General features: G+C 38.7%; 1 pseudogene; it reads left to right on the plus strand.

Moving 5' to 3' along the window:
• The first annotated feature begins 9,587 nt into the window (after positions 1-9,587).
• Positions 9,588-11,156, plus strand: LOC149247484 (uncharacterized; annotated as a pseudogene).
• Positions 11,157-23,397: the final 12,241 nt, after the last annotated feature.

A 23,397-nucleotide genomic window follows, 5' to 3' on the forward strand; every position in this document is an offset into this window, starting at 1 on the left:
ACTAGTAAATTCCTCCCCAGACACTCCTGAAGTGTAGAAATAAAATCCACAAATACATCTCTTATTTCTCCTTGCAAGAAATATCCCCAATGGTTGAAACTCTATGTCCTAGGTATGCCCAATTTCTTTCTTCTTTGTTGGCCACATAGTCTGCAAAATCACTCCTAAATATTACTGTCACTTCCATTGCTCAAACTCACCTAACATCCAAAAAATATATTGAGCCTTCTCCTAATTTCTCCCAGAAATAGCCCTCCGAAAGAATTCTGCAATAGTCACATTAGATTGACTACTACATCCTCCAGAAATACGTATTGCCAGGGAAAACTGAATAGAAATGATGGAAATTCATTTATAAATTTTCTCTAGATGATAATGGATGAACCTATCTAGTGTGGCACTCAAAAGCCCTCGAAGAAAGGGTGAGTTATCCACTTGTAAAACTCTTTATAAATAACAAGTGACTCAACTAAAGAACTTGAGAAATAGAATTAAATTCTATATGCGAAGAATGCCAAATGAAGTGTGTTGCCTTCCTTTTATAACTTTTGTCGAGCCTTTCTTCCCGCCTTTTCTTCCCTCTCACTCATTTCGAGTCATTGGCTTAGGAAGTGCGTATTTCTTATGTGGGTGGTCCCCACAGATCATTAACAAAACCAAACAAAATAAATTTAACTTGCCTCTAACTCCTAAGTCTTCTATCAAAAATCAAATGGGCCTTGTCTTCATCAAAATTCCCCCCCAAAAATATAGAAATAATTCGTGTTCCAAAATAATTTAGGAAGGGATATTACAGTCCTCCCTCCCAAAAATTACCTATCCTTAAGCAATGCTTGAAGAAGTTCCATCTCCAACTATTGATCACCACTGTAACCACCAATAATACCAAGGTCCTAAATGTACCGTTGGGTCATCCTAAATCTCAGCATTGTCCCGACATGAAGGAATTCCTCGACATGAGGATCCCAAGCCATCCTAATCAATGTGAAGCACACCTTTATCCACTCGTTATCTAACAAGATACAGGTGATAAAATCCATCTGCATACTAGCAATAAGTAGAGCATCATGATAATGTAGGAATTTGTCCAACACCCCATGAAATTTCCCTAATGAGTGGTCCATCTCATTCACTACAAGAATAAACTCCTGAAGATGCAATCCAATCCTGGTGGGAATGAACTCTCATCTACTCGGGAATCCCTTGATCACATCTTGTCGATCACCCTACCACACTAGTGAAGTTCACCACACCATCAATGAATCATTAAAACCAAATGGAAGATCTGTATGACCCTCCCTGTAGAAACCAGCTCACCTCTGCGAGTAGCTAAACTGCTGAGACCTGTTATGCCAGAATCACCTTCCCGTCGCAGAAGGAACCTATACTGCCGACATCGTGACACTCTGGTCATGATTGACTGCCTAGCATGCTCGTACTAGAGCCTCCTCTGCCATAACTCTTGTCCATAATCTATGCGATGATTGAGGCTAGGCCAATCTTGTAAAAGCGACTCAACAGTGCCAACGTATATCACTCCATGGATAGCCCCAAACCTAAGCAACAATCTGCCTCCTCCTATGGTTAGGGCTTCGACAATCACCCATGTGTCTGCTTAAGAATGAATCAATCTGCCTATTATCCTGGCCATGCTTATTAAGGAGTGGAGTATCCCACTAATCCACTGGATCCCTGAATCCGATAACCCTACTAGAGGTCCACAATTCCCAATCCTCTTTGCCTTCCACTGTTATATGCTGCTAGCTGTTTGGACCCCTCTGTGCCCCTTCTCTACCTCTTTTATGTATCCAATAGGTAGGCACTAAGCATCAAGAACCTGTGCCATGAATATCAAGTTGTTCTGTGCATGCCAAATCACACAACGAGATGTGCTCGGGTACTGCCAGAAGCCTTGACATCACCCTGCCAACAAGGACTATATCCTTCGCACCTCATGCTCACCTAATGCCTCGAGTTGTCTAGCTGAAAAAGCACCCTGTAACTCCCTATCGGTCACCTCCCCAAGTCTGAGCCTAGGGTTGGAACATATGCTACCTCAACAATTAGCCATGCCATCCCTAAGCCTGTAACCATCAACTCGTGCACAATATCTCAACTAGAGAGTCTCATCTCAATGAATGACACACGATGTCTTATCCAACTTCCTACAGTGAGCCTCCCATGCCCTGCCACCTGAATGGAGAGTGTCAAAGGGAAACAACCAAATCCTTTGCGACTGTAAGCAATACTGGAGGATGATGGTTGGGTATGTCCCAAAGACTATGATTGAGAGTCTGCTTGAATGTTCAAGGGTAATCATACGGGTAACCCTCTCTCTTCCTTGATTTGATGATAACCCCCTTGAGGCCATGTATCCACTAAACATGGTGTCCTTAGATGCTCAACAATGTCCTCATCATTTTTAGGTGAGTTTTTTCCAATGGTACACCTACTGTCCCAATTCATAAGTCTCACAGGAGGCAATGCTCCAAGAGCGCGTTGCGCCACATCATGTGTCACTGCATACCATCGCACTCCTCAATATGCCAATGTATGTCTCAACCTATCCCTATACACCACTGCATATCCTTGGCTACGACTATACCATCCTGTGTCTTGCATGTGTCATTGTACTTATCACTCCCTACACGTTCTCAATGTGATGCGAGTCACTCCTCCTACCCCACAGTGTAAACCAACATGATGTGGTATACCACCATGCATCCCCATGCTCCTCTATAGGCAACTACTCCTTTCTGCATAGCCCTGCGCACCAATGTGTGTTATGTCCTAGAATTGGCTCTATTATCACTGAGATTTTTTCCTTAGAAGTTATCAAAGAAGGAATAGTTCGAGGTAACCACAAACCTAATATTTTAGACTCAGGTTCTAGCCAACCTAAGACTAGGGAGGGCTCTCTCTTTATGATTTATCTTTGATTTGGGGTAGATTTTAGGCTAGTTATTAGTGCTCAAGGTGTTTTGTTTTGATTGGGTGGTGGAATTAAGGAAATAGATGGGAAGAGAAAGTATTCAGGCCATTGGGCTATGGATTCAATCAAGAAAGGTTTAACTGGATCTGATCTATCACTAAAGTAAGAGTCCACAGGGTAGGCTAGCACAACAAAAGAAAATTTGCAAGTTTAAATGGATGAGGTAGTCCTAACCAGGGAAAAGGGCAATGAAGAATCCTTAACCGGGATTAAGATGAAGAAAGGAAGGATGATCAGTAGCGAAGGGAAATGAATAATCCTTTGCTATGGACCAAAGGGGCGGTAAAATACGGAAGTAAGGGAGCAATTAAGAATTCCAAGACCAAGGCATTTTAGTAGAAAACATAAAGAAAACAAACAGTTAAAACAGAGAGCACTTAAGATAATTCTGAGATATTATTCCATTTTCACTTTCAGAGTTTATAAGAGACACATATGAATACTCATAACGTGAAGAGAAAACAATATTTAAACATAAGAGATGATACTTATTTGTTCCAACTGTGCACAAGAATCCTGTGAAATGTCTTCAACTTTATTTCATATCCAGCAAAACTAGTCTAGCCTTGAGTACAATAGCTCCTTGGCTTAAAAATGAAATGTCTACAGAAATGTATTATAATCCACCCTAATTACTTCAATTTGTGAAGTATTTATACAAAAATCGATACAAAATATCTCATAACCATATGAGAATTATTCTACGAAGCAAAAAATATCTTCAACACGAAGATAGAGACAGATGGAGAACTGTCTTCTAGCTGTCCCTTTTATTGTGATTGTGTTGGCTATTGTAACTCAGATTTGGCTCTTTCAGTTTGCTTTGAAGTTATGTGTTGGAATCACTTTTATCTTCTACCTACTGATACTCTTTACCTGTGTTTCTTTGATCCTACCTTACCTATTTTACCTAGCAATTATGTTTTACCATATAGATTTACTACAATAAATTATAGTAAACCAGTCAAATTTTTCCACGATTCACTATCAGGTAATTTCATCCTTATCATTTTCCTGTAAATTTCATCAGCTTCTGTGTACTTGGAAAAATTCAGTTTGCTTGCAAAAAAGTGTTTGACTTCATGTTCTATTTAGAACAGATTCTCAAGGCCATCATAAAGCACTTCTCCAGTGGGAAAAGATTTCACCCCTGAAGTACTAGCTTGGCTTTTAGCCAGCTTGTTTAACCTGTCATTGTAATATTCTTGGGTCATCAGCTTATCATTTATAACTACAGGACTAAGAAATCCTTTTTCTCTTAATATGCAATACTTTAGCATAAAGTTGTCAATATCTGTCTGGATGCTCATACATCTTTTCTCCAAATTGAGCATTAGGTTCCTTTTGGTGAGAACCTTTTTGATTTCTATGATTGTTTTTGTTCTATCTTCTATCTTTAATTCATCAAGCTAATATCTATTTTTTTTGTTCAAAAAGGTGATCAATTGACTGGCTTCTTCAGGTTTATTTCCCAATTCTTCCACTACCATGTGGATTGCCTTTGTAGCCATTTTGACTAATTTTGTTTGCTTAAAAATAATCTGAATAGAAGGCCAAACATCATTGATGGTATCAATGATATTGTCCCAAAGAATTTCTTTCATATCTCCTAATGGCTCTGGGAGTGTTAAGTCCTTCTCAAGGGCTTTTATCCTTTCTGCCATCCTTAGGTTCCTCTGAGTTTCTTCTTTCTGTTGTATTTGTGCAAGTTTACAATTGGTTTCTAAACTTGTCACTTTCTCTCTGAGTTTCTTGAGCTCGGTGGCCTGGATACTCATTTCTTCCATGGCTTTGATCAATTCTGCAATTTTCTCTATTGGTGTCAATGTGCTTGTCGATGTAGATGTGCCCGCTAAAGTACCTGCTACTAGAAGTGTTGTAACTGGTGGAAGTGTAGGTGCCAAGGTAGCTGCCAAGGTGGAGGGTACTACTGTGGAAACTGTAGATACTACAGTTTGAGGAGTGGTGGCCAGTTCACTCTGCTTGGACTGTATCAAATTATCCAATTCTTTTTCAGTTTCTTTCAATTTGTCATTCAACTTAACGACTAGGTCCATAAGCTCTTCCTCCTTCTGTGTCTCCAACACTTCAGCAATTTGAGGATGATGAAGGGGAGGAATCTTAAGTTGCTTCTTCAATGCATCTATGTCATCATTTTTCTTCTTTATCAGCTTCTCTACTGCTTTCACATCCTTGGGATCATGTCTCAGTTCTATGACCAAGTCCTCTAAGGACTTTATTTTCGTGTCTTTGGCTTGAGAGGAGGCCTTCTCCAATTGGAATTGTGTTGATATATTATTCAGTGAATTCTGGAACTGGTGGGCTGCAATTGCTTTGTTGGTCAAAGTGGAATAGACCATTTCACCAGTTTGTTTATGCAACTCGATTTGGTCAATAGGATGGATAAAATTAGCCAATACTTCAAAACCAGTTTTTAGGTAGTCTGCCATTGATTTAGGTCATTGTATGGTTGGCTTGAGAATAATCATCTGCATCTTACCTTCTTTTATATCAAAGGCTGACATTAGCTCTGTTTGGTTTGTTGGAGCCATCTCCAGATAATGTTGATAGCTTTGCAACTTTAACCTCTCATTCCTTGCCTTGATTTCCATATATTCTTCTTTGATATCTAGGCTCTATCCAGAAGGAGCCCTGAAGGAGGATAATTCCACACTCTGTTGCCTTTCCAACATTTGAGCTTGTGAGGTGGAAGGTTCTTGTGTCCCTCCTGAAGGAGTGGTATGCATGCTTTCTGTCCTCTCTGCTCCTAAAGTTCCTGTTGTCTCCTCAATGTATTCTTGGTATGCATATGGATTCAACCTCTGCCTCTTAGCATAGGTTTCGGCAACAGGTCTGCTAGAAGGAGTGGCCTCCTCTCTGTCTTTAAGGTTCCTCTCCTAATTTAGAGGAGTCTTCAAAATAGGGGGTTTGCTCATGATTTGTTCAGGTTGAGTAAGTTCCTCTTAAATTTCAGGCTGTTTAGATTCTTGTGGCTGTTCTAAAAGTTCTAGTTGCTTTGATAGCCCTGCTTGATCTGAAGACTCTGGTTGCCCTGATGGTCTTTCCTCTATTGTCTGCCCACTATGTCCCTGGGATTGCCTCTGAGATTGAGACTCTTCTAGCACCTGTACAAAGGAATCTTCATCAAGTCTTCTATCTAAATCTATCAAAACATTATCAATAGCAACCTCTGTGGTATCTCGATCTATCAAACTGCCTTCCACCCATTCAGATTGATTAGCATATTGTTCTATTTCAGGGATCCTGTGGTGGATGTAAGGAGATAGTTTTTTTTTTTGTCTCCTATTACAAATGAAGTCTAAGGGATCATAATTCCATACAAAACTCTATTTTAGTTTCAACCTTTGGAGGATTTCATTTGCCTCCTTTCTTGCTTCCCTACTATTAGAAATAAATGGGCCCATCTGATCCTTTATCCTAAGTTGGGCTTTCTTTTTGGCTTTTACAAAGTGCACCTCATCTGAATTTATCATTTCCCTGTAGTACTCCAGAGCAAACAATCTCATGGGGAGGTATCTAGGCAATTTGTAAGGTGGCAATTCACATCCATAGATTTGGATTTCAGTGTGGTTTTGGTACAAGTACCAATCCCCCAATTTGTACTGCTTTGACAACTGTAGGAACCTCCTGATGTTTGCACTGATTCTGGTTGGAGGGATTCCTAGTAGCATAGTTGTAACAGGGTACACGAAGAGTTCTACGGAATCTGTATAAGACTATTGGGAATCAAAGTGATGGATCAATGAAGTCCAGAAGATCACTGATCTGGGGTTTCCTTTGGTATCAAGCTTTTGGAGGGCAATTGGAAATCTATCAGCTTGATAATATAGGAATAAATGATATAGGACTGAGGAATACTTAAACACTCTTTCATTTTCTAATCTCATGAATTGATCATGCATTTTGTCAGCAATAAACTTGGCATAGTCAAACATGATGGTTGGAGGTTGGCCAGGAGAATAGATTGACATAAAAGATATTATGATTTCATCAACAAATTCACTTGTGGTGTAGCCTAGCACACTGGATATCATGTCTATGATGTCTCGGCCAAGGCTGGAGAATATTGTCCATAGATAAGGAGGAGAGTCCTTTGGGGTATACTGTTCTTCTCTGATGAAGGTCTGGAATAACTGAGCCAGTCTGATTGATGTAAGGGTAGGGTATCTATTCAACATATCTCCAATGGAAAGGGGAGTCAGACTTTGGCTTGGTTGTAATTGTAGCATTTCATTAATAGATTCAACAGTGATGGTAAATAGAATAGCATGGTCATGGGTTCTCACTGCCCTTTGGATAGGATCATAATTCATGTGACAGTAATGCACAATCTCTGGAAATACATGAACCCTGGGGAACTGGTACTTGGGTAAACCTAATTCCCAAAGCCCTATGTGGTCTACATGGTTGAGGAATTGGTCTCGGTACTTGCAATAGAGTTTCAAAGGCGATTTAGAGACAAAGGTGTCTTTAATCTGGAAATCTTTGTCTGCAAGTGGAATGTGGTCTAAATCCCTGTGAGGAGTCATAATGGGCATGATATTTAATGCAATTGGGGCATCCATCCTTGGTTCTTTTGGATTCAAGGACGGGGGAAAAGGGTTTCAGGGAAATTGGGAAAAATTGGTCTATTACAATGTATTTCAAGAATACTAGGTAGTTTAATTTACTAAATTACTTAGTATTTAAAGCAATTTAGATCAGGTTCGGTAAGAAAATGGGGTTTCTTAGTGGAAATGGGGTAAATACCTAGTTTCAACTGTTTGAACAGAGTAATGGTACTGTGCATTGTTTGCAGGAAGTGCATGGGTCTGCAAGGTAGTCTAGAGTTCAGTGGCTTTAGAAAGTTGATGGTTGGAAGTAGGTTGATAGTTGAACATACTTGATGCTTTGCATGGAAGTCAAAATGTTCTTTTCACAATAAAAAACGAAAAAACAATGATTTTTTTTGGTTTTATGTGTAAAGTCAATGATATTGGTGGGTACATTTGGAAAATGACAATTGGGGCCAATCGGGGGATGTGACATTTTGGCGTGTAGCGGAGGCAGTAAGCAGAATCCATCGCACCGCTTTTCGGGATAAGTGGTTTTTTGGGGAGGCCACCAGATGCCATTCATCAGGCGCCACGTAGCAATAGGGTGAACAGTGAAACCGCTCACATCGGGTGGGTAAAGGTCAGCCTTCGAAGGTCGCCCGATATGAGTTTCAGCCATTGGATCCGAAGGGGTCAGATCATACAGTGATCAGCGCAATGATTTGATCGGGGAGTTAATGTAGGGGTCCAACGGGATATTAACTGCGGATTAGGGGGGCTTAATGACATCGGGGGTGAATTGATTGGTGGAACAGACTATTAATTAATCACTGGTTGATTAATTAACCCTTTTTATGTGGCAGAGGGTTATGGTTCTTAATTACTCGTTAATTGGCTAATTAATCCATTTAGTTAATTTAATAATAAGGTTTATATTTCAAACCTTGGGGCAGGATATTATCATATGGATTCTAATAAAGTATACGGGGAAGGGTCTTATTTTCAGGAGTTAAATAAATATAATGAAAATTAAAGTTAATATGAAATGAACACGGAAAAGTGGGTTTTTGCGCTAAGTATAATGTGTTTAACATTTATTTACATATTTGGACCTACACATTATAACTTAGGCTAAGTTCTTTTTGTGGGTTTTTTGTGAGAAGAGGGGTTTTGCATGGGGGCAATTACTTTCCCTAGGAAAATGGTGATTTCACCTTAGGAAAAGGGATTTTTTAGATGAAATGAATGTATTATGGAGGGGATGAATGTCGGTAAGGGGGTTTCAGTACTTGGATCCTTTAAGTTATTGGGTTGAGGGTCTGGTCCCTCCAGAAGTCAGAGAAATTCTCTGAACCCCTTTAACTTAAGGTTTTAGGTACTTTTGGATTTACTTATGGGAAATTAGTAAACTTAAAGGTAAAATGAATGGGGAAATTAATCACTTGACTTTGTAATTGTTTATTTATCATCCATACTTTTAGAAACTTTGACGATGAAAGTACATGATATGATTTTATCCAATCTCTTATCACTTAAGAATTCTAATTTCAAAACCGCTCACATTAGTTTGATGGTAAGGAGTCCACTATGCATCCTAATTCACCACTAGTCTCATAATTTACACAATTTCCATGTGTCAACTTTGTTCAAAGGTTATTATGCGCTACAAAGCTCTTTAGGTGATTTCGTAGCGCATAAGTCAGTTTTAGGTGTTTTCGCAGCGCAACATGTTTCTGGTGATTTCGTAGCGAAACACGGTCTAAGTGATTTTGTTCTGATCCATAGCAAATCTCACCCAGCTGTCATACTTATCAGAATCCGTTAGGTGTCGTGGTACTGGCACATGTTGCAGTTGTTGCTGAGAAGGAGACAAAGAGTTCTGTTTACTATCTGAATGCATTTAATGGAAAGTTACTTGTTGGCATCAATCAAAAGATTAGTTATACAAATGGGAGCTCCGTGATGATGGTTCAAGAGAATTGCAGTCTAAATGTGGCCATCATGGGTACACTGCAGCAGCAGAGGCCATAATATTATTAATGTTAACAATACCTGGATTGGACCGCCTGGGAATAACTGCATCAGGCTTGCGTGCCTCAGGATACAGTTATCTTGACACGAAACAGCCTTCACATAAAGAACGGTTATTTCCTAGCATTGCTCGAAATCAAGGCACAGGACTTCGCAACCGACAAAGCATCATATCAGAAAGTCCACCTAGTAATTCTGTTGGGTTTTTCTTTGGATCAACACCACCAGACAACCATGGGGGAACAATGGCATCCTCAAAGCTTGCATCTTCTCCTCATGGATCATGTCTTGGCAGTGGCAGTTTTGTTGGAAGTAGTTCGCCAGTTGGTTCCATGCCAAAGTATTTTCCTCCTTTTCAGCATCCAAGTCATGAACTTTTGGAAGATCATGGTTTTAAACAACAGAAATATTTGAAATACTACAAGCGTTGCCTGGCAGAGCGCAAGAGAGTTGGTACTGGTTGCAGTGAGGAAATGAATACTCTCTACATATTTTGGTCATTTTTCCTCAGAAATAATTTCAACCGCTCCATGTATAATGAGTTCCGAAGATTAGCACTGGAAAATGCAGCAGCAAAGTATAATTACGGCATGGAGTGCCTTTTTAGGTTCTACAGCTATGGATTGGAGAAGAAATTTAAGGAAAGTCTCTATGAGGATTTTGAACAGTTAACCATTGAATTCTGCAAGAAGGAGAATAGGTCACTATCAGCACTTTCATCTGCACCTCACAGATTTTGTGCAGGTTCCAATCTAGGTGGTGAAACTCGGAAGAACGCAGCATTTGCTCCATACAATGCAAGACTGGGACCACTTCAAACACATGATAACATCAACTTGCAGGAAACAAATATGGAATCATCCAGTACAAGAATTTCACCATCAAGTCTCAAGCTATTTGGCCAGACGGTTTTAGTTCCAACTAATGATTCAGGCTTAGATGTTAATGTTAAAGGAGCTTTCCAATAGTTTACGTCTCATAAGAAGGAGAGACACTCATTAGATGGTCAAATTCCTGAGAATTCAAAGTTGGAAAAGATGAAAGGATCGTTGCATAATGTTGGTGTGAAGGCTAAAATGAAAGTAGTTAAATCTGAGAATGCCTCGGGGGTGACATCCAATATTCTACCATCAGACTCAGGGACAAGTATGCTCGAAGGTAGTGGTGAATCAAATGCAAATCTGCCCTACAGGGAAATCCATACAGCACAGCAGGACTCGGATGAGCCGCTATCTGAACTGGATAACAACATGAATTCCCTTTCTAGAGAGCATCAAGCCTCTGTTCCTATATCCATTTATTCGAGACATATTCCAGTGCAAAATGTTGAAGGAGGGGCAGAAGAATGTGTGGCAATCAATACACTGAATGGTAACGGATCATTGTCTGACACAACTGGGAAGATGAAGGCAGATGTTCAAACTTCACAGCTAAACGTTTTTCCACCATTTCCTGGCATACCAGGTTTGTCGTGTCCCAAGTCTGGACATGCTGATGGTTTGCCAGAAGTTTTACCATCAAGTTCAGATCCCAACATAACTAGCTGTAATGAAGAGTCCTGTGATGTAGAAATGTAGATAGAGAAACCAAATTGTCAAGTGGAAGAACAGGATGATAATGCACTTTGTATCAACTTGCCCAATGGAGAAACTACAAACAGTAGAAAGGTTATAAAAGAAAGGCCATCAAGTGGTTCAAATACACCTTCAAGTGTTGACCCTGAAGTTAATCCCTGTTTGGGGATGAACACTGAAGTGAAGGGCAATAGTGAAAGGGATTTTGAGTTTAACTGGGTTGGTAATGGAAGTTCTGATGCAGGAGGAGAAGAGGTATTAACCAGATTCATACAGTTATAATTGGAACAGTGAATGGTGTTATCGGTGTCATTGCATCTTTTCCTCAGGAGAAATATCTGTTTCTTGAAAAGATGCAAGCAAATCTTGTCAAAATTATCAAGGGAGTAAGGTTCTTAAGCCATGAATAGTGGCGATCATTTAGCTATGAAAGGAAGACTGTGTTTTTGAAATTACACAGCAGTTTCGTAGCGCGCTACGAAACTGCTGTAGCTCCATGTTACAATTGAGTTGATCAATTATGATTGAGAAAGCAGCAAATCTTTTTGAAAGGTTTTGTCATCACACATGTACATGGGAAAGGCTTACAACACACGAAGGACGTGGCACCCCATGAATAGATTGACTAATTCAAGAAGATCAACATGGTTAATTACTTTCAATTATCTTTAAGGAAACCAAAAGCATAGAACAGGGGCAGTTTCCTGTTTCTCAGCAGAGGTAAAAGGATACGACATTAAAGGCCAGCAAGCAGCTACAAACACCTACCACAGCCAAACTAAAAGAGACCACTTGTCAGGGAATAAATCTTGATTGTAATAAATGCTACGTTCAGCATGATGTAGAATTAGAATCCTAATTGTTTTAGGATTCTAGAGCTGTCAATTAGTAGTCAGTTGTATTTATTAGTTAGTTAAAGGGTTAATAGGTGTCATTAGAAGTAGTTTTCGAGTTCCCTTAATGTTTAAGGAGGAATCTCGATCAGTTAGAATAATAGCTCTATATATAGCGGAAACAGCAATGTAATCAGGGTTGGAAATTTTATATAAAATCTTGTATTTGGCTTATGTAAAACTCATTTTCAGTAATATACATGCTGAACTTTACTTCTCAGGATTCATGAAGGATTTTTTATGTTCAGAATATGTAATGTTGTCCTTTTCTTAATTTTTACAGTGGTATGGATGTATAATCACTCAGAATTCACTAAATGTGCTCTGACTTCCTGTATACATTTAAAAACTGTGTGGTCCCATATGAGTTTATGTTCTGAATGTTTAAATGCTGAATGCCCTGACTTCTATGTAAGGTTGAGTTCATTGTTATATTGAGGTGTTGTTGACTCCATAAGCCCAATGGATGTTTACTGATCATGTTCAACCATTCATATTTTTCACTTGTTTCATAGAGTTAGCCATCTAATCTTTATCAAAATCATTAACCTTTGAGAGAGCCCTCTCAGGTTGAGGAGGCTAAGCCTCAGCCAAAACTTGGTTTGAAAGAGTTACCTGAAGTCTTCCTGGTCTGTAGCCTTCCAGGGCATGATTTTGAGATAACACAATCAATCACCATAATTCTACAACCATCCAACTACTTACCCACCCACTCATCCTACCATTTTTCTACTCTTTATTAGGGTGCACTTAAGCTGGCAAACCCTTATCAAAACTTTTTTTTTTCTTTTACAATGGAAATATATCTAAGTCTATCCGTATTACATCCAAGGGCTCAAATTAAACTGTTGAGCTCCTTTTATTCACTCTACTTATCTACTTATCTTCCAAGTTTACATTGTTTTGTCAGATTTTATTCTCTATCTCTAAACATGAAATTCAAAGCATGGAATAACCAAGATTAAACTTTTTTATTACCATGGATTGTGGCATGAATAACAAGTTGCACACAATATTTATTATGCATAAAAAGCAAATGGTAGTGGCATTTGGACTTGCACACTTTCATGGTCTTTTTCTTTTTCCCTGGGGTTTATTTTTTATCTTTTGTTTTTTTCTTGACCTTTTTCATTCTTTTTTAACTTTGATCTTTATTTTAGGACATACCCTCTTTACATTTTTTTATTTTTTTGGAAAACATTTGCAGAAAGAAAAGGTATGTACATATTACACGTTTAAATCTCAGCTAGTCATAAATTATGACTCCTATTGGTATAGGAACCTAACAGGGTCTATATTCATTAGGCCACATTCCTCTATATAACAATGGACACTACAACCTGACTCTTTGTAGTCTTGTGTACCACTACCTACTGTCATACCATCGTTTAACATATGGTATCCTGCATGTGTGAAAGTGTCTGCCACTCTTCTAGTGACACCACCATGACACACATCATGTCGCCTTGTCCATCGCGGTAGACCTGAGCAAACTAACTACACTCCTACTAGAGGGCATGTATATTTTGTGATGATCCTCTATGACCCCTGAGTCCTAAACATAAATGGGAGAACATTGTCTCCATACAATATTTGGTCCATTGGCCTACCCATGCAACCTCCTCCAGCCAGCTCCTAGGAGAGAATGTTAATCATCCTACACCCCCATGCGCAACCAACATGCCAAAACAACCAATAGAGTTTGCTGACAAACCACTTGGCCACTAGTGCCGACTGGAACTCCTCCAAGGAATGCATGCGCTCACGCATTGGGTTGACTAACTCATCAATGACATAGCCATCTCGCATGTCTGCTATTAGATAGGAAGCCCCGTTTAGGTCCCAACGCAAACCTAGGCCTCTAGTACCCTCGATGTCTGAGAGCTCCCACTGAGCTTTAGTCCGAACTACCACCATCTCAATGAGTCTATCCCACTCCATCAGGTACCAACTCATAATCTCGCCATCCAATCCCAAGAGAGGGATTGAATGCAAAAAATCTAACACATAGAACAACCCCTCCATCCTGCGAGTGTTGCACCCTGCACAATTCATGTTTCCTCAACTCACCATCCTGGTCAACAAATAAAATTTGTTGGGGGATCTCTTCATCTCTCTCTTCATGGCGCAAAGGTAGCCCAAAAATGTTAGAGGGTTATTTAGAGGAAATAGGTTGTGTAGGTTCTACTCTAGCTATTTTAGTCATCATCAATTTTCTTTACACCAATGATATTATTCTTCTAGTAGTGAGTATCTACGATCTCAATAGGTAACTAAAAATTCTCAAGGATTTCTATTATGTTTAAAAGGAAAGGTAAATAAATAAATTCATGAACACCATTTAGAAGAAATCACACACCTGAACAACATCACGAAAAACCTTAGGAAAATCCTAACTCTAGTGAAAAACCAAGCCTAATGGAATTCCATTAGTCCTTAGCCAAAACCCTAGCCAAGCCTGTTAGGGAGCCCAAACTTGCTAAACCTAGAGGCCTTACATCTCAGGGTCTAGGAGTCCACACTTGCTCAACACTTGGTCGATTACACTAGCTGAGGTGTTGAGGAGCCCACACTCAGTTGATCATTGACCCCTTACATTGGTTGGGTATCCCACACTTTGTAGATCCTTGACACTTTACTATGGAGACTAATAAGCCTATTTACAGGATTCTTTCCATCCAAATACAACTAGCATAATACCATGGGCCACAAAACTATGTGCCCAAAACAACTAGTTATAGATTAATATTCTCTATGTCAAGGCAAATCCTAACAATCCCCCCTTAAACTTGACTAGTAAATTGATATCGATCTAACCGCCCTAAAGATCTCGCTACTCAAGAGAATACTACATGCCTGCTATGACTCTATACTTTGGGGTATGCATTCCTTTAAGGTCTTACAACATTATGCGCAATTACATCATCTCCATTATAATTCATTGTTTTTGTGGTTACTGTTAGTGCTTCATTGCTTCTTACATTCTTGCCTTTCTTTTTTTCATGCATTGCACATCCAACATTGATTTCCATATTCAAAGAAACCATCTATCGAATTTCATGGGTCATCAGCTGTTGTAACCCCTAATTCTCTGGTGATTCTCTTGAGATACATGGTTCATCAATCTATTTAATTCACACATACACATCTTTCACCATATTCGACTCAATACGTGCCATTAACTATTGTTTTTTCCATTCCAACCATTATATTAATTACTAAATCTACATATTTAAACAACAAATCAGATCTACACTCGAGCTCCCACACAGTGTCCTCTATTGTGCACAAAGATCTGCTTCATGCACCTTACGCGCAACCCTCTTCACAATAATTCCTTGTCATTTCTCATTCAATAACTGACTTACGAGTCTCGGGTCAAACAATTAAGCTACAAGTCACTTCTCTAGAGTGTTCCTTTCTCTGACCTCCACTAGATCATAATCAATGTTATGAAACCAGCTCAGGAAAAGATAGAAAATATAGATCAACGCCTTAGAATTCAGCCTCTTCGAGGGGGCAACCTCCTTTACATTACATAAATGAACAATTCTTGGATGATACAAATGACAAAACCTCCTTTCTATATATAGGAGTCTAAGGAGTCACAATATAATCCAGCCGACCTAACAATAATAATATAAAGCCACAAAAATAACAATAAAGGGATTCTATGGGGCACAGAAATAATAATATGGGGGTAATAGGGGCACAACAATATAAATAAGGGGTATAACTACAATAGTAATGGGGTAATCACTAGTATTATAGGGACCCAACATGCCCCTCTCCTTCAAAAAAGTGTTGTCCTCAACGCTTGAGTAGTTCTGGATACTTTTTCATAAAATTCTCATCCTCCCATGTGGAATCTTCAGCGGATAAGTTCTTCCACTTGATAAGATACTCTGAAATTGATCGATTTCGTAGCTGTCGAGTTCTTGTTTATGTGACTGCTTCTGGTTCCAATATAATTTTTCCTTCCTCGTCAAGTTCTGGCAATATTGTTTTACCTAGGAGCTTGTCGCCTATAACCTTCTTTAAACATGAAACATGGAAAACTCGGTGCAATCGAGAAGCTGCAGGAAGCTCCAATTTGTATGCCATAGTACCAATCTTTTCCAACACCTTGTACGGACCATAATACTTTGGTGATAATTTATTATCCTTCTTAGCTTGCTTTAGGGACATTTGCTTATATGGTTGTAGCCGTAGGAATACCCAATCACCTACATCAAAACTTCTTTCACTGCGATGTTGATCTGCCTGTTGTTTCATTCTATTTTGTGCCAACACGAGGTTATCCTTTAAGAGTTGGAGGACTTGTTGTTGATGTTCGATGTGATGTTCCACTGCTTGAACCTTAGAATTTTCTCTTAAATATGATGTGATTGATGGTGGTTGATACCCATAAAGTGCCATAAATGGGGTCATTTTTTTTGCTGTATGGAAGGAAGTGTTATACCACCATTCAGCCAGAGGCAACCATTTGACCCATTGTGTCTGTTTATCAGATACAAAGCAACGAAGATATCCTTCCAAACATTTGTTTACTATCTCAGTTTGCCCATCAGATTGAGGATGATAAGATGAGCTATGAGCTAACTGAGTACCAAGACAAGAAAATAATTCTGTCCAAAAATTTCCAGTGAAAATGGGATCTCTGTCACTTACAATAATCTTTGGGTTTCCATGTAGCTTTTGAACTGTTTCCATAAATGCAGTAGAAACTGTACTGGCTTTAAATGGATGTGATAATGCACAAAAGTGTGCATACTTGGTAAGTCTGTCAACTACCACCATGATGACACTCTTTCCCTCAGACTTGGGTAAACCTGTGATAAAATCCATTGAAACCTCCTCCCAACGTTGGCTTGGAATGGATAAAGGTTGTAATAGACCCGGTGTCTTAATTGTTTCAACTTTATTTTGTTGGCAAACCAAACATTCCGCCACAAACTTTTGAATATCTGATTTAAGGCCATCCCAAAAAAATCCTTCTTAACCCTGTGGTAAGTTTTTAAAAATCCTGAGTGCCCTCCTAAGGGAGAAGTGTGCAATTCCATAAGAATCTTTTGTTTTAGCTGGGAATTCTTACAGAGGTATAAGCGATCTTTGTACCATAACGAATCATTTTGCCAGCTAAATGTATCAGAAGTACTGGAATCTTGTTGTAGCTTTCGAATAAGTGCCCACACTTCTTCGTCATTCTTCCATTCCTCCTTTGCTTCGTTTATCCAATCTGGTTGGATAATAGAAATGGCACACAACAATGCTTCCACATCCTCATCCTTTCTTGAGAGTGCATCTGCCACCACATTTTGCTTCCCTTTTTTGTAGATGATTTCAAAGTCATAACCCAACATCTTTGTGACCCACTTTTGTTGCTCTTCAGAGGATAATCTTTGTTCTAAAAAGTATTTAAGGCTATCATGATCCGTTTTTACCTTGAAGTGTCTTCCCATTAGGTAGGGTCGCCATTTCTTAAGTGCATGGAGTATTGCCAACATTTCCTTCTCATAAATAGCTTTGCTTAAAAACTTTCCCTTGATTGGACGACTTTCAAAAGCAATGGGTCTTTCATCTTGCATTAGAACCACACCAATTCCATTTCCTGAAGCATCACATTCCACAATAAAGGTTTTTGTGAAGTCCGGTGTAGCTAAGACCGGTGCTTGGCACATTGCCTCTTTAAGATGTTTAAAGGCCTTTGTTGCTTCCGGAGTCCATGAAAATGAATCTTTCTTCAATAATGTTGTTAGAGGTGCTGCTATTCTCCCATAATTCTTAACAAACTTGCGATAATACCCTGTCAACCCAAGAAATCCTCGCAGATGCTTTATGGATGTGGGGATTTTCCATTCCTTAATGGCTTTAATTTTGCTAGGGTCTACCTTAACTCCTTCATGAGATACAATATGACCCAAATATTCCACCTCCTGGACTCCAAAGAAACATTTGGATCTTTTTGCATATAATTGTTTCTCCTCCAATAGTTGTAGCACCTTGTCAACATGTTCAACATGATCCTTCCAAGACTTGTTGTAGATTAGTATATCATCAAAAAATACAACACAAATTTTCTAAGGAATGGTTTGAAAATTGAATTCATCAAACCTTGAAATGTTGAAGGTGCATTGGTAAGGCCAAAAGGCATGACCAAAAATTCATAATGACCCTCATGAGTTCTAAATGCCGTTTTCGGAATGTCTTCAATCTTCATTCTGATTTGATGATATCCCGAACGAAGATCCAACTTGGTGAAGTAAATTGATCCATGCAATTCATCCAGTAATTCATCAATGACAGGAATGGGAAACTTATCTTTAATAGTGAGCTTGTTGAGCTCCCTATAATCTGGACACATGCGCCATGATCCATCCTTCTTGTGCACCAATACTACTGGAGCTGAGAAAGAACTTTGACTCGGTTGAATTATACCAGCCTCTAGCATTTCTGCAACCATACGTTCAATTTCACTTTTTTGGACATATGGATATCTGTACGGCCTGATGTTTGGAGGAACACTTCCTGGAATCAGATGAATAGCATGATCATGATCACGCATAGGTGGGAGACCTTTGGGAGTCTCAAATACCTTGGAATGATTGTCCAGGACTTTTTGGAGATCTGGAGAAATAGATGATTCCAATGTGGAAACATCTAGCGAACATAATTGTGCAATTACACCTCTTTGCTCCTTTTTTAGAAGCTTTGTCATGCCATTAGAGCTGATTATCTTTCCTGGTTTCCCTGCAATACCCCTTAATTCAACTTCCTTTCCTTCCACAAAAAATTTCATGAAAAGTTCTTGAAAATTAAAAGCTATTGTACCCAAGGATTGTAGCCATTGGACTCCTAGTACAACATCAACACCTCCCATTGGAATGGAAAGCATTGGGCTAGTCAATACATATTCTCCCATGGATAGCTTGATATTATGGCACTTTCCAGAACAATTTATTGTTCCTCCATTTGCAATCATCACTTGACACTCTGGTGCTGGATATAGGAAGCAATTCAATTCTTTTGCTACCCTACAATGAATAAAATTGTGGGTGCTTCCTGAATCAATCAACACTATTACCTTTTTCTTCTTGATTTGTCCTTCTATCTTGATGGTTTGAGGAGTGGTAATTCCCGCCAATGCATTACAAGATATGGTCGGATTTATTTGTTCTTCATCTAGGCTTTGTTCCTGGAATATATTCTCTTCTTTTGACCTTTCTTGCTCCTTTTCTTCTTCCTCTTCACAATCTATGTAGAATAATTTCTTCTCAGCACACTTATGACCTTTTGTGTATTTGCTATCACAATTGTAACAAAGCCCTTTTGCTCTTTTTTCTTCCAATTGTTGTGGTGTCAACCTTGTAGGTTGTGGAAGACTATGGGCAACAACACTTTCGTCTTTATAGTTGTGAATGGTATGCTTCCTAGTTGCCATAATTTTGCTTTCCATTTTTCTTGCTAACCTGAATGCCTTCTCTAATGAATCAGGTTCCCAAAGGCGCACATCATGTTGGATATTATCCTTTAAAGACCCTATGAACACATCAATCCTATGCTCCTCTGGAATATCTTTTACCCTTATGTTCAATTTTTGGAACTCCTCAATGTGCTCCATTATTGAACCCTTTTGTTTGAGACTTATCAATTGGCTAAAAAAAGTGTTGCTTTTTGTATCCTCATAATGTGCTATCAATTCTTCCGTAAAAATTGCCCAAGTGATAAATTTTTTACGAGAACAAAGCCATTGATACCATACAAACTGATTTGGTTCCAAATATAAAGTTGTCATACGTACCCTTTTTGTGTTTTGCACATTATTGAGATCGAAGAATTGCTCCATCTGTAATATCCATGTGGCGGGATCCTTGCCATCAAACTTCCTCATATCGATTTTTGGAATGTGGTGATTCTTCGATCCAACATTAGCATCTATGGAATCATGATTAACATTTCTTTTGTTCTCATCATGAGTTTCCTTTACTACCTTTTCACCATTAGTAAGTATTTCTTGTAGAAAATTAGTCAAATCCGTCTTCAAATCTGCCATGCCTGTCTTCAAATTTGTGTTCAAATCTATCTTCAAATTGTCCATCTTTGCTTCCACGCCATTCATCTTAGCTTCCACGCCATTTATCTTAGCATCTGTTAACTTTTGTGAGCGTGACATTTGTTACACGTGTTCTTGTAATTTTGATATATCATGTAGCATTTCTTCCTCTTCTTCATGAGTCATGCTAGAGCTTTCAGGTTACTTACTAGGCGTTTGCATTTTCTTTCCTCGGGGAATCAGTTACCGATAATAATGCTCTACTATACCCTTTGAATTCCTTCAAAATAAATTTTCAAACCAAGCTGAAGCAAAAATTTAAAAAAATCTACACACCTTATTTCACTTTGTAGGAGCTCGATATTGCCTCTGACGTATCTTTGTACTTTCAAGTCATCTAGTTCTGAACTTGTGACCTGTAGTAGCTCTCTGTGTCCTCTTTCCAATGCCACACGTCTGACCCAAATTGGATTCTCCAAGGAAGAGTTATGCGAAATCTCCCACAGTGACTTGATTATAGACTAGTTCAGTAGAGCTAACTTGTACGACGTTCCACGAGTCACTGTTTCGACCTTTGGATCTAAAAAACACCCACAAAAAGATACAGTCCGTCCTCTTTCTGTACCTTTTTACAAAATTTCAATCCGATCCTCAGAGAGAAAGTTATGACAATTTTCCCCAGGTCACCTGTTTTGAATGTAATTCAGGAGTCTGCAAAAAGGCCAAATTCCTCAGATCATATCTCCGAAAATATCACGCGAAAATCTATGAAATTCGGACCCAAGGTTTAGCGTCAATTCTTATCAAATGGGTTTTTTTTGCGACTTCTGAAACGTCACAGAAAAAACGTTATAGCGAAAATGCCACGATGACCTGTTTGGAGCAGCGAAACCCTAGAATCCAAAGCTCTGATACCAAATGTTATGAAACCAGCTCAGGAAAAGATAGATCAATGCCTTAGAATTCAGCATCTTCGAGGGGGCAACCTCCTTTACATTACATAAATGAACAATTCTTGGATGATACAAATGACAAAACCTCCTTTCTATATATAGGAGTCTAAGGAGTCACAATATAATCCAGTCGACCTAACAATAATAATATAAAGCCACAAAAATAACAATAAAGGGATTATATGGGGCACAGAAATAATAATATGGGGGTAATAGGGGCACAACAATATAAATAAGTGGTATAACTACAATAGTAATGGGGTAATCACTAGTATTATAGGGACCCAACAATCAACAACAAATGAACAAAGTTTACTCCACGTGAAAAAATAACAATTTCAGTGGTTTCTAACCAAATACTCTCGTTATATCACAACCTTAATAAATTATTCCATGGTCTTAACACAAGCCTTCGAGCAATGTCTTAATGTAATGAAGTATTCCACATGCACTCTTTCTTGATTTCAACACTAGTAGAAACCCTCAATGAACGTTACGTCCCATGGACATGATTTATCTTGCACCCTCTGATGCTCATAGACGATTGACGAGACCCCTCTCTCCTCAAATGACTTAAATACAAAGGCGCTCATAGTCTATCTTTTTCCTTGTGGTCAAATGAATGGTCTCTGCATCGATCTATGGTTTTTGGCTCATACCCATCACCTTCTCCATTCACAACATTGTTCCAAATCACAACCTTATCCTCTCACCATTTTCTTCAAACACCACTCAGATTACTACACCAAGATCGCAGCCTTTGTCTAATACCTTGGCCCGGGAATCCTTATCTCAATTGTCGATTCCCCGAATATTTGACAATTAGACGAACATGGGTGCAGTCAAATTTTTGACCACGTTCATGTCCATCTAACTGCAGAATATTCAGTGAATCAGCAATCGAGATAAGCTTAGGGCCTTGGCTCTACTCCACATACTTCGAATCTCCTTCTGCAGCCTTCTCCACTTACTTGTGTGTCTTTATCTTGTTGTTGCAAACATTATACAAATTTCAACCCACACATCTACAGCCAACCAACTTGCTACAGGCCTAAACGTCTTCCTTTTGAGTGCTACTACAAGAGCTGTCCATGAAGCCTTTCGGCCCCTCCCTGTTCAACTGATGGTTCTCCTATTTAGCTACAACCTTACCTTAGAGCTGCAACCTTTCATGGTTTCCTAAGTCTTATATCTTGATCTCCACAAAATTGACTCGACATTTTTTACACGACTAGACTATAGATCCACACCATATGTGATTGGATCTATGTTGATCTGACTTCTTCACATGCAAATCTCCATTTCTTTATCACACACAGATCTATTCACAGTTTCCTTACATATCCTTTACGTTTACATAACTTTACATGTCGTAACACAACAATTCTCTCACATCAAGTTTCTCAAGTTCAAACTTCACACATCCACAACAAAACTATAAACACAACAAGTACCACTATTATGTTTAAGAGGAAAGGTAAATAAACAAATTCATAAACACATATAGAAGCTATCACAAATATGAACAACACTAAGAAATACCCTTGAAAAACCGCAACTCCTAGGAAAAACCAAGCCTAATGGAACTCCATTAATCCTTCGTCAAAACCTTAGCCAAACTTGCGGGGGAGCCTAAACTTTCTCAATCCTTGGCCCATACAATTGATGGCAGAGGTGCCCACACTTTCTCAACCCTTGGCACTTACATTGGTTGGGGAACCCAAACCTACTCAACCCTTTTCTCATTATAATGGAGACTAATAAACTTATTTATGGGCTTCTTTCCATCCAAATGCAACTACCATAATACCACGGGCCACAAAACTATGTGCCCAAAACCACTAGCTATAGACTATCATTCCTAAAAACTTCTACTCTAGTAGAGCTATGATTATTAACATTGTAAAAGTGAAGGTTATGATAACTAAATCCGAAAAGATCACTTACACTAATTTCAAAAGTAAACACTAGTTGGAGGAATTGAATTTGTAGAAATGTTTCAAAAACTATCTTCATGAGAAACTTATTAGGATATTTAGCATCAAGAAAAAATAAGTGGACGGTTGAATGTTTATTAGGGTTTTGAAAATAATTGTAAATTAGTAAAGCTTTTCCTGTGTTAAGAAGGAACTTCTTTTTTATCATCTTGTCACTAATTTTATGATATGTTTGTGAAGTTTGGGGTTGCAACATCTGTGGAGAAATTTAAAAAAATATATTTCAGAAATCCAATATTGTTTATAAGTTATCTCAAAATAAAATAAAATATACCCTATCAAATCTTCTTCATAGAAGTGAGTCCTTCTCCCATTAAGAGCACAATTAATGCACAAGAACATGATAAA

Source organism: Pinus tabuliformis, chromosome 7 (assembly GCF_031772625.1).
Source record: "Pinus tabuliformis cultivar Carrire ecotype Pingquan chromosome 7, CPIR1, whole genome shotgun sequence".
In the NCBI taxonomy this organism is placed as follows: Eukaryota; Viridiplantae; Streptophyta; class Pinopsida; order Pinales; family Pinaceae; genus Pinus; species Pinus tabuliformis.